A 12,650-nucleotide genomic window follows, 5' to 3' on the forward strand; every position below is an offset into this window, starting at 1 on the left:
CCAACAGCATGCCTAGTGGTACAGTAGTCATCTTCCAGCCATGAAATGGTAAATATGAGATGAAAGCTACATTTCATAGAAGTTTCCTTTGAAAGATTAGGGAGAGTCTGGGTCACTGGTAGCGATTTTGAAAACCTAAACCTACATGAGGAATTGCTAACCTCTGTACTTACTACATGAGAAAAACTCTTGATTTCTGTTACTGTAGTCATATATGTTTCTGGATATGACTACTATATCCATCATTTAACTTTTTTTAACATGAGAAACTCTTATTTTAGACATGCTAGGAATGCTGTTTCAGAATATAATCACTTAAAATTAAGCAGATAATTGTATATAACAGAAGAAATAATATCTTATTACAACTCAGCACCAAGTAAGCCAAAAGAAGTGAGAAAAAGGCATATTAAAACAGCTTTAACCATAAGGATAATATTGACTTGGGAGCAGAGAGGGAAGTAGAGAAACTAGAAGTGGAAGACCAGTGTTTTAGTATGCTGGAAGCATATAATTTTTTTTTTTTTTTGCAAATATTTAAACAATTATTTTTTTAACGCCACAGTCCATTCTCAGAATAACTTCATTTTACTTCATTTCATAGAACTACAGTTTAGACGGGAAGAAAAAAATGATTTAGTTGTATTCCATTTTAAGATGAGGAATCGAGTTTCAGAGAAATTGAGCTGTGACAGCAAAGAACGGGACCAGGAGGATGTCAGGGACTCCCTACTTAGTGCTCTTTCTGGTATACTCAGAGACATATATCTTGTCTTTGATAGATTGTTTCTATTTTAGAGTAAAGAAGATAGAGCCAGGTATATTCAAGGGACATTGCTTGTTAGCAGAACAGGGAACAGAATTCAGATTTTATGATTTGCAAAAAAAAAAAAAAAAATTTAGTGGAATAATAAAATCAAAATTTTATTTTGAATTACGTTAAGTTGCCCATTTAAAGAGTCACTTCATTTATAGTCAATGTGAGAACGATTTCAGACTGTTTTAGAACCACTTTAAACCTCTCACTCGCACCATAGATGTACGCAATCTCCCTTTTAATCTTGGTAAGAAACCTCTTGTTATGGGCTGAATTGTGTCTCCCCCAAATTCATGTTGAAGTCCTAATCCCTGGTACCTCAGAATGTGACTTTATTTGTAGCTAGAGGCCTTAAAGGGGCATTTATGGTAAAATTAGGTCATATGCTTTGGCCCTAAACCCATCTGGTCGATACCTTTGTAAGAAGTCATGAGGACACAGGCACACAGAGGAAAGATTGAAAGATTAAGGAAGGACAAAGAGAAGATGGCCAATCTACAAGTTAAGGAGCAATTCCTCGGAAGAAACCAGCCCTGCTGACACTCGGATCTTGGACTTCTGGCCTCGAAAACTGTGATGAAATAAACTTCTGTTGTTTAAGACACCTAGCTCTCTGTGTACTTTGTTAAGACAGCCATAGCAAACTAAAACAGTTTTCTTAGGGTTTCACAGAAGAGAATTTACCAGAAAGAACACCCAGGATCAAATATTCTTGTACCCAACTCTACCTCTTTTCTTTTTTCAGTAGAATAAAGTAGCTCTACTATTTTTCTGAGCTATTTTCCACCAGTGTCCCCTCACTTTTTATACTTTAGCCCTACTTCAGTTCCATGAATTTGCCATACTTGACAACAGCCAACACAACAATAGCTGTCCGGTGTAAATGAATCAGAATTATTCCTATTTTTTTGTCAGTTTGGCAGGAAATATATTTCTTGGTGTGCCACAGAATTTCAGTAATTAGTTTATGTGTGCAATGAAATGAAAAAGGGTGAAAATTGCTGATAGAGACCAAAGACTTCCTTGACTCCTCCAGAGGTTAAGCCCCCCTTTTTTTTTTCTACTAGTATTTTACATTTTATTTTAAAATACTTTGAAGACTTACAAGAGGTTGTACAACAGTATGAAGAGTTCCCATGTACTAGTTTCTCCGTATTTTAAGTAACCACAGTACATTATCAGACCAGGAAATTGACATTACAACAATACTATTAACTCAGGTATAAACCTTACTTGGATGTCACAATTTTTACGTTTCCTTTTTTTCTGTTGATGAAATGTCATATGTCAGGATACAGAACTTCACAAATTCCCTCTCGCTACTCCTTAATAGTACCCCCCTCTTCTAACAATGGTGCCCGGCACCCACTGTTCCTTTTCCCATCGCTATAATTGTGTCACCTGATATCTCAGTGGAATCACACAATATGGAACCCTTTCAGACTTGCTGCTTTAACTCAAAATATTTCCCTTAAGAACCTTCAGTGCTATAATAGTTTGTTCCTTTTTATTACTAGGTAATGTCCTATGAATGTACCACAGTCTGGTAATCCTTTCACTGCAAGGACATTTGAGTTGTTCCATCATCAAGTGGGTTTTATTTCAGATATGCAAGATTTCTCCAATATTTGAAATTTGGTCAGTGCAATCCATTGTATTAAGAAAATAAACATATGACCATATCAATAATTTACGAGGATTTGACCTATTTATGATTAAAAAAACTAACCTGGTGATAGACGTTTTCCCAGTCTGACCAAGACCAACAAAGACTACAGTTACTCAGATGTGACGAAAGACTAAATCTGTTCTGTTAAGATTGGACATGAGGCAGGGATGTACACTCTTAAACCACTTCAATTTGATTTTGTGCTTGATGTGTTCATTGGTGCAATATGGTAAGGAAAAGAAAGAAAAAGCATGCAGATTGGAATGGAAGAAGTAACTGCTTCAACAGATAACCTTACTGTCTGTATAGAAAACCCCAGGAAATCGCCAAGAACATCTTGGAACTAGTAAGTGAGTTCTTAGCAAGATCACAAGATACAAGGCCAACAAAAACAAATGGTATTTTTACATGCTAGCAATAAATATCATTTAAAAAACTAAATTTTTAAAACCATGTATATGATATGTTTGCTGAAAACTGCCAATGCTAATGAAAGAATGGCCTAAAAATGGGTTGGAATACAACATGGTATGTCAGCTGTCCCCTAAGTGATCTCTACAGGCCCACTACAATTTCTATCAAAATCCCAGACAGATTCTTTGTAAATAGACTAGCTTTCTAAAATTGCATGAAAAGACAACTAGAATAGTCTCAACTTTGAAAATAAAGGTGAGGGAATCAGACTATCAGATAAAAAAATGATGTAGTTCAAATAATCATGACTGGTATTGGAACTGATTATAGGGCATCGTCAGCAATGCAACAGGATGTAGAGTCTAGAATGGACCCACACTGGTGTTACGAACTAAGTTCTGGGAAAGGTGCGCAAGCAATTCAATGGAAGAATTGCGTTGGGACAATTGAATATTTAGAAAATGGTATTGGAACAATTGGGTATTTCATAGCAAAAAGAAAAAAAAAAGTAGGCCTTATAAAAATTTTAACTCAAAATGGGTCAGATCTAAATGTAACATGTAAGACTAAAATTTTTAGGAAAAAAAAAGGGATAATTGACTTACCTAACCTAGGGGTAGGCCGAAATTCTTAAAGGGCCAGCAAAGGTGCAATCTTTTTTTTTTTTTTTTACAGAATAAATTAGACCTTGTCACAAATAAAGTCTTATTCTGAGGAAGACCCTGTTAAAGAAGGTGGAAAGAAAAGCCATAGAAGACCCTGTTGAAGTTAAGCCACAAATATTTACTGTGTCCATAATATATAAAGAACTTTCAAATTCTGTAGTAAGGAAACAATATAATTAGAAAATATGCAAAAGACCAACAAAGAGGCTGTAGGGATGGCAAATATGCACATGAAAAGATGTTCAACATCATTAGCTCTTAATAGAGAAGTGCAAATTAAAGGTTAAATGATACCATTGAACCCCTATTAGAATGGCTAAAATAATACATACTGATAACCCTATGTGCTGATTATGATGTGAAACAACTTGGAAATGTCAAGCACTTAGCTCATCTGGAGAATGGTTGTACACTTATATATCACATGTACCTTTCATTTGGATCATTTGTCACTGTATTTTCAGGTGGTTGTCTTCCCCAGCAGGTTCTTTAATTAAATGAGGTCAGAGACTACCTATTTTGCTCTGTATAATGGCTCCCGTGTATAATGTGTGCCCACATTTTTGGCCCAAACTTACAGGAAAAAAATCCTTTTAATTTTTTAATTCAGCTTTTTATTTATATTTAGATACTTGTTTCTTTTTGTATTATAAAGGAATTTTAGCATTTATTTTTGAACATACTATGATACAAGAAATCTTATATAACAAATAATTACAAAACACGAGATACAAGGTACAAGAAATTTTATGTATTGGTACCACCCGTGTATAGTATGCATCCTTATTTTCCCCTCAAAAATTTGGACAAACGAGTGCGCGTTATACACGGCAAAATACATTTGTCTTTGGCCACTATTGTCATTCCAATTTCTAACACAATGTCTGCACATAGCACATATTTGAATGAATTAAGAGAAGAATGCTCTGCACATTATGGTATATTTTATTTAACCTTCAGAAGTAGTTTACCTTCGCTTTGTTTCCTGGTAGAAGAAATTGTGATCAGGAAGTCATTTCAAAAATCTAATCTGCATACAACATTATAGTCAAGGCAGCCGGTGAAACTTTTATATATATATATATATATATATATATATATAAAATTATGCATGCCACATAAATAACAGGAAATACCTTACAGTATGATTACTCTGACATACATAATCCTGGATCATTCTCGATAGTTGTAGAATTTTTTCCAACTTTAAGGATATTGTGAATGGTCAAGAACAATTAATGGGCTATTGAGAGTTCTAGTTAAAGGTTCTCAAAGTGTCACTTTTGGGTCACTTTGGAACTTGGTAGAAATGCAGATTATTGAGTCCCAACCTGCTATGTGAGAAACTAGCAATTTATGTTTTAACAAGCCCTACTATTCCTGAGGGCCCCAAAAATTTGAGAGCCATTGGTTTAGACTCGACTGAGTTATTTAAAGGCTGGAAGAAGCAGATGATTCTGTGGATCTCTGTGTTATTCCCTCTTTTATTAGGATTGTATATAACATTCTTTGTGTTATCTCCTTTTATTCTGCTTTATTTTTCCCATTACTTTTCTGCAACTCTATTTTCCTTAGATGCCATAATAAAGAACTGAGGCATACTTGTTTGTTTTGTATATTGAATGAAATGTTTTTCTCCTTGTAATTTTAAAATTAATTTATATGTAGAATTATTGCTATTTTTCTCAGAAGTCTAGCTGAATTTGATTTATATTAGCTGCCTTCAATTGTTTTTTGACTTTTTTTTAAAGAAAGAGGATGGAGGTGGTTTAGTAGTCTTAAAAAAGAAATTCTGTCTACCCACATATATACAGATGTCCATATATACATCTCTCCTTTCACCCTGTATATATGTATACTTGTATTTCTTTTTTTACCAAATTATAATAACTACAGTGGGGTCTAGAAGGTATGAGCTTTGTATTATAGTGGACATAGTGGAAAGCAAGAATAATATCGTCTTGTATTCTGTCCTCATTGTTTCTTAATATAAAAGTCTGATTAATAATTGGAAAGATTTCAATGCCCCCCAAATTAAATTAGAAGCATATTGCAACAAACCATTTCAGCTTCAAATAAGTGAATTCCAATAGGGCTAATTGCTTCTCTATTATTTATTATAAGAAAACATAATATTAAAAACTACAGCTTATTTTCAATTCTTTAGGTCCTAGAAAAATTTCTCTACCTTAGCACACTGTTGCCACCAAAACAAACTTGGAGATAGTAATTTTGCAAATAAGTCACTGATAGGGAAACATCTACTTGGAGACATACAAATAATAACGAACCTTTGTAAATAGAGAATGGACAGTAACTTTGAAGAAATCTTGAGTTTATGACTGATCAACTTATGAGATCTGCTAACAATTCTATTGTGAATTCAATTCCCTTTTAGGTGACTTAAATATTACATGAAAACATGGTTAACAATTATGCGAGAATGTGATTGTATTAGATGAATCATCAAAAAAGTTAGGTTTATCCAAAATCATGTTCTTGTACACAATGTATACCATAATATCACATCAATTTAAAATAAAGTTGAAGGTCTCCAGAGTGGTAACTATAGCTAGAGGCTTCAAGGGTCGGACTCAAATGACAGCTGATTTTTAGATCCAATTTCACTATACTGGTCAACATGTCATACTCAGCATGGCAGAGAAAGCCAGAGACAACACAGCCCCATTGGCTGATAATTCTCTAATCTCCCCACTAGTCTGACCAAATCAGAGTTGGGTGGTTCCAGATAAAAACAACTGAAGAAACTATAAAAATTGTCTTGCCAAAAAGAAGTTCAAATAGCATGATATGTTTCTGATTTAAGAAAATGAGTAACAGAATAGAAATAGTACCAAACAAACGGCTGCATCTAAAGTGGCACCCGAGAGAGCTCCGATGCTTGCACAAGTGCAGTCTTGTGAATGTTAGAATGAGAGGGACTTTTTAAAACTAAGTTAAGGATAGAACAATAGTTGAGTACAATATTTTATCTTTTCATATTTGGGGGTGACTACTAAGTATATGTTTCTGCATGAGATTTCTCTAAGGTTTTTATCAAGGACATATTTCTTGTTTGTAGAGATAAATTACGGAGTATTTTTATTATATCCTAATTTAGCTTAATTTAAGTTTCAACTGAATTTTCTATTAACATCTCAAATGTTGCGGGGTTAATTTTTGAATATATAATTTTAAGTCGATTATAAATAATAAAAGCTTGATTTTCAATTGTATTTTTCTTTTACAAGCTTATAGAAGTACGCCACCTAGAGTATGTTTTATAATTTTTAAAGTATAAAAACTGCTAGGCTGGTTTGATGTTAAACTACAAAAACTAGTCATATTTTAATCAGAATCAACTTAATATAATGTGGAATTTTCTTAATATACTTTGTTTTTGCATGCTTCTTTATTAATATTACTGTATATGAGATAGATTTTTTTGTTGATAGTTCCAGAATTAGCAATTTACCTAATATACCCTCTTGAGATGGATAACAAATGAAGTTCAAGATCTATGAATTTTAAAATCTGATTCGGTGACACTAGGACTGATTTTAATATGTTATTACCAAATAAAATGATTATGGAAATATTTGAGATAGTATAAATTATGAAATTTGTATGCATACATAAATATGCATGCAGTGAATGTTCATCTTGGTATGTTTAATGAATTTTTAAAGTATAATTGCAGAAGACATAGCCATTGAGTAAGCTTTGATGCAAGAGATCTGAACATACAAGTAGGTAAAGTTTTTCAAAAGCTAATAAAATGTGAATGAAAAGAACCTTTTTTCTAAAGAAAACATCAGCAAAATAAAAAAGAAGCCAACCCTATGGGAAAATATGTTTGCTAATGATACATCAGATAGAAGTTTGATCTCCAAGATATATAAAGAACTCACTAGACTCCACTCCAAGAAGACAAACGATCCAATCAAAAAATGGGCAAAGGATCTGGGCAGACGCTTTTCCAAGGAAGAGATACAGAGGGCCCAGAGACATTTGAAAGGATGCTCGGCATCACTAGCCATCAGAGAAATGCAGATCAAAACCGCAATGAGATACCACCTCACACCAGTCAGAATGGCCATCATAAACAGATCAACAAACAACAGGTGCTGACGAGGCTGTGGAGAAAAGGGAACACTTAGTACACTGTTGGTGGGAATGCAGACTGGTGCAGCCATTGTGGAAAGCAGTGTGGAATTTCCTCAAAAAGCTGAAAATGAAACTGCATTTGATCCAGTGATTCCCCTGGTGGGACTATACCCTGAGAATCCCAAAACACCAATTCAAAAGAACCTATGCACCCCAATGTTCATAGCAGCACAATTTACAATAGCCAAGTGTTGGAAGCAACCTAAATGCCCATCAGTAGATGATTGGATCAAAAAAATATGGTACATTTACCCAATGGAATACTACGCAGCAGAAAAAAAAGAACTACTACATTTCGTGAGAGCATGGACGGAACTAGAGAGCATTAAGCTAAGCGAAATAAGCCAGGGGGTGAAAGACAAATACCATATGATCTCACCTATAAGCGGGACCTAACCAACAATACAAAGATGCAAGGAAAATAAGACCAGCAACACTGAAAGGAAAAGAAACCAACAGGGACAAGAAGAAAGGAGAGAGAGGGGTGGGCCGGGGAAAAGGAAGGGAAGGGGAAAGTCAAGGAACATATAGCAAGGACTCATGGACAAAACCAAAGGGGAAGGATTGAGGGAGGGAGGGAGGAGGGGGCAAGGGAAAGTGGTGGGGGGAGGCAGAGACAAATGTATTTGAAAAAAAATAATTAAATTTAAAAAAAAGAACCTTTTCTTGGTGTCTTATGGTTTTTCAATTGGACATGAAATATGCTTTTTTCTTGGGGGAAACATCCAAAAAAAACAGGTTTTAAAATTTATTCATAGGCCTCCAAATTTTTATTGGGAAAATACTATGTAAAACATTGAGACCTATAGGCTTTCTTAACTGGGCAATGTTGAAAAGTATTGATATTTTTTCTGCTGTATCGAATTGACATATAACATTGTGTAAGTTTAAGCTGTACAATGTAGTGATTTGATACAGACATATTGCAAAGTGTTTACCACAATAGGGTTAATTGACATATCTTTTAGTTAGCATTTTCCTGTTATGATGATAACATTTAATATTTATTCTCAAAGCAATTTTAAGTGTACAATATAGTAGTGTTAACTATAGTTACCATGTTGTACATTAGACCCCTGGAATTCACTTATCTTATGATTGAAAATTGGTGCCCTTTGACCAACATCTTGCCATTTCCTCCAATCTCCAGCTCCTGGTAGCCATCATTCTACTCTTCTCTTTCTATAAGTTTGACATTTTCAGATGCTTTGTATAAATGAGACCATAGAGCATTTTTCTGTGTCTGATTGATTTCATTTAACATAATGTCCTCAAGATTCATCCAGGTTGTCATAAATGGCAGGATTTCCTCCATTTTTTATGGCTGAATTATATTTCATTGCATACATATGTATCACTGATTGCTGGATCATGTGGTAGTTCTATTTTTAATGTGTTAAGGAATCTCTGTGCTGTTTTTCATAGTGGTTGTACCAATTTATTTTCCTACCAACAATATATCAGGGTTTCTATTTCACCACATTCTGTCTAGTATTTGTTATCTCCGGTGTTTTTGGTGGTAGTCATTCTAACATGTATGAGAGGTGTTTCATTGTGATTTTGATTTGCATTTCCCTGATGATTAGTTTTGTTAATCACCTTTTAATTTACTTTGTGGGCCATTTGTATGTCTTCTTTGTAAAAATGTCTATTCAAGAACTTTGCCCATTTTTGTTTGGATTATTTGCTTTTTTTTTTTTTTTTTTTTTTTTTTTTTTTGCTATTGAGTTATAGGAGTTCCTTATTTTTTTTATATTAACCCCTTATCAAAGATATGATTTGCACCCTGACTGGTGTGGCTCAGTGGACTGAGTGCCAGCCTGTGAACCAAAGAGTCAATGGTTCGATTCCCAGGCAGGGCACATACCAGGGTTGTGGCCCAGGTCCCCAGTTGGAGGTGTACTAGAGGCAACCACACATTGACGTTTCTCTCCCTCTCCTTCTCTCTCCTTTCCTCTCTATAAAAATAAATAAATAAAATCTTTTAAAAAATACGGTTTGCAAGTATTTTATCACATTCCTACGTTGCCTTTTAATTTTGTTGATTGTTTGTTTTGCTGTAGAGAAGCCTTTTAGTTTGGTGTGGTCTTACTTTGATTTCTGCTTTTTGTTGTTTATCCTTTTGGTGTTGTATCCACAAAAATAATTTCCAAGACCGATATCAAGGAGGTTTATTCCTTAACAAGGAGGATATCTGATGTTTTTTTCTAGAGGTTTTACAGTTTTAGGTCTTAGTTTAAACCTTTCGTCCATTTCAAGTTAATTTTTCTGAGGGATGTAAGATAGAGGTCCAATTTCATTCTTTGGCATATGGTTATTCAGTTTTTCCAACATCATTTATTAAAGAGATTATCTTTTCCCTATTGAGTATTCCTGGTTCCCTGTCAAAAGACCTAAAGCCATCAACACAAAGATCAAAAGATCAAGAATCCTTAAAAACAAACAAATAAACAGGTAAACACTCCCAAATCACTGAAAGGACCTAGTTCTATAGAAGACATTAAAGCAAAAATGCAAGCAAGTAGAGCAAAAGGCAATTCTCTTTCCAAAGTGGAAGCTAAGTTCATCAATTATGTGAAGAATTGCACCCAGATGATTGACCAGGAGGCTATTCAAGATCTCTGACAGTGGAGGAAGTCTCTTTAAAGAAATAGTTTAATAATTTGTTAAAATCTTCTATCATTACATTTCTCTAACAGTTGATATCTGGCTGTCCTTTTTGTAATGCTGAGTGAGAAATTTCTCTGCCACGTCTGATAAATGCCCAGGTTCGATTGCCAAGAAGTGTTGTCCAAAATGCCTGTTTATCTTTTAAAGATGGAACTCCACCCATTGCTTGGTTTTAAGTATGTGTGGAAGATTACGATAGGATATAGTAGCAGTGGTCGACAAATGGAAAAGTGGGGAAACAAAAATATACATGTGAAATAAGCTCAGAATTTTAGTTAAAATATATAAAACTCATAAATATATTTGTGGAGTGATTTTTAGGATCTCTCTTCTGATCTATTAGTCTGTTTTTATGCCAGCACCATACTGTTTTGATTACAAAAGCTTCATACTATAGTTTTAAATTACATCTGATGCCTCCTAGTTTGTTCTTTCTCAAGATTGCCTTGACTAATCAGGGTCTTTTGTGGTCCAAACAAATTATAGGATTTTTAGGATTCCATTGGAATTTTGATAAGTATTAAGTACATTGAATCTATAGATAATTTTGTGCTGTATGAAAATTTTAATAATACATTTTCTAATCCATGGACATGGGATATCTTCTCATTCATTTATAACTTCCTCAATTTTTTTTTTCATCAAGGTCTAATATGTTTTGGTATATAGATCTTTCACTACCTTGGTTAAATATATTTCTAAGTATTTTATTGCTTTTGATGCTATTGTAAATGGGATTGTTTCCTTTTTATCTCTTTCAGATTATTGTTATTGTATAGAAATGAAACTGATTTTTGAGTGTTGATTTTGTACCCTGAAAGTTTACTGAATGTCTTTACTAGTTTAAATAATTATTTGATGGGGTCTTTAGGATTTTATATATTCAAGATCATATCAGAAAGCAAAGGCAATTTTACCTCTTTACCTCTTCTTTTCTGAATACCTTCTTTTTAGGGTTTTTTTTTTTTTTTTTTTGGCCTAATTGTTCTGGCTGCAACTTCAGTATTAACCTGAATACAAGGGGTAATAGTGGGCACCAATGTCTTGTTTCTGATCTTAGGGGAAAAACTTTGAATCTTTAACTGTTGAATATGATTTTAGACATGAGTTTGTCATAGGTAGACTTTATTATGTGAGATATATTCCTTCTATATGGAATTCGTTGAGTATTTTTTTCATGAAAGAATTTTGAATTTTGTCCAATGTTTTTTCCATACCCAATAAGATGATTTTATGATTTTATGGTCTTACATTCTGTTAATATGGTCCTTCACACTGATTGATTTGCATATATTGAAGCTATTCTTGCTCCTCTCTTGATTATGGTGTATGATCCTTTTAATGTACTGTTGGATTGGGTTTGCTGGTATTTTGTTGAGAATTTTTTACATGTGTATTTATCAGGGATATTGGCCTGTAGTTTTCTTTTCTTGTAGTATTCTTTTTTTTTTTTAATTGTTCAAATACATTTGTCTCCATTTTCCTGCCACCTCTTTCCCCTCCTCCACCCACCCCTACCTCTCACCCTCAGTCCTTCCCCACTTTAGCTTTGTCCATGGGTCCTTTATTTGTGTTCCGTGATTTGACCCTTCTCCTTCTTTTTCCCATTATCCCCCTCTCTCCTTCCCTCTTGTTACTTTTGGTTTGTTTTTTCTTTCAGTGTTGCTGGTTATATTTTTCTTGCTTGTTTGTTCTGTTGATTAGGTTCCACTTATAGATGAGATCATATGGTATTTGTCATTCACCCCTGGCTTATTTCGCTTAGCATAATGCTCTCCAGTTCCATCTATGCTGTCATGAAGTGCTGTTGCTCTTTCTGCTGCACTTGTAGTATTCTTCTTATCTTTGGCATCAGGATAATGATGGCCTTGTGAAATAAGCTTGAGAGTATTCTCACTTGATTCTTTTTGGGAAGAGTTTGGAAAACAATTGACATTAATTCTTATTTAAATGTTTGGTAGTGTTTATGAGTGAAGCCACCTGGTCCTCGGCTTTTCTTTGTTGGAGGGTGTTTGATTGCTGAATCAATCTCCTTACTAATAATTGGTCTGTTCAGATTTTCTGTTTCTTTATGATTCATTTTGATAGACTGTACATTTCTAGGAACTTATCCATTTTTTATAGTTTCCAATTTGTTGCCGTATGATTGTTCATAGTAGTTTCTTACAATTCTCTGTATTTCTCTGATATCAGTTGTAATGTCTCCTCTTCCATTTATAATTTTATTTATTTGAACCTTCCCTTTTTT

This window comes from Pteronotus mesoamericanus, unplaced genomic scaffold, assembly GCF_021234165.1.
Source record: "Pteronotus mesoamericanus isolate MK-2021 breed Mesoamerican mustached bat unplaced genomic scaffold, CSHL_Meso_final scaffold_174, whole genome shotgun sequence".
Taxonomy (NCBI): Eukaryota; Metazoa; Chordata; class Mammalia; order Chiroptera; family Mormoopidae; genus Pteronotus; species Pteronotus mesoamericanus.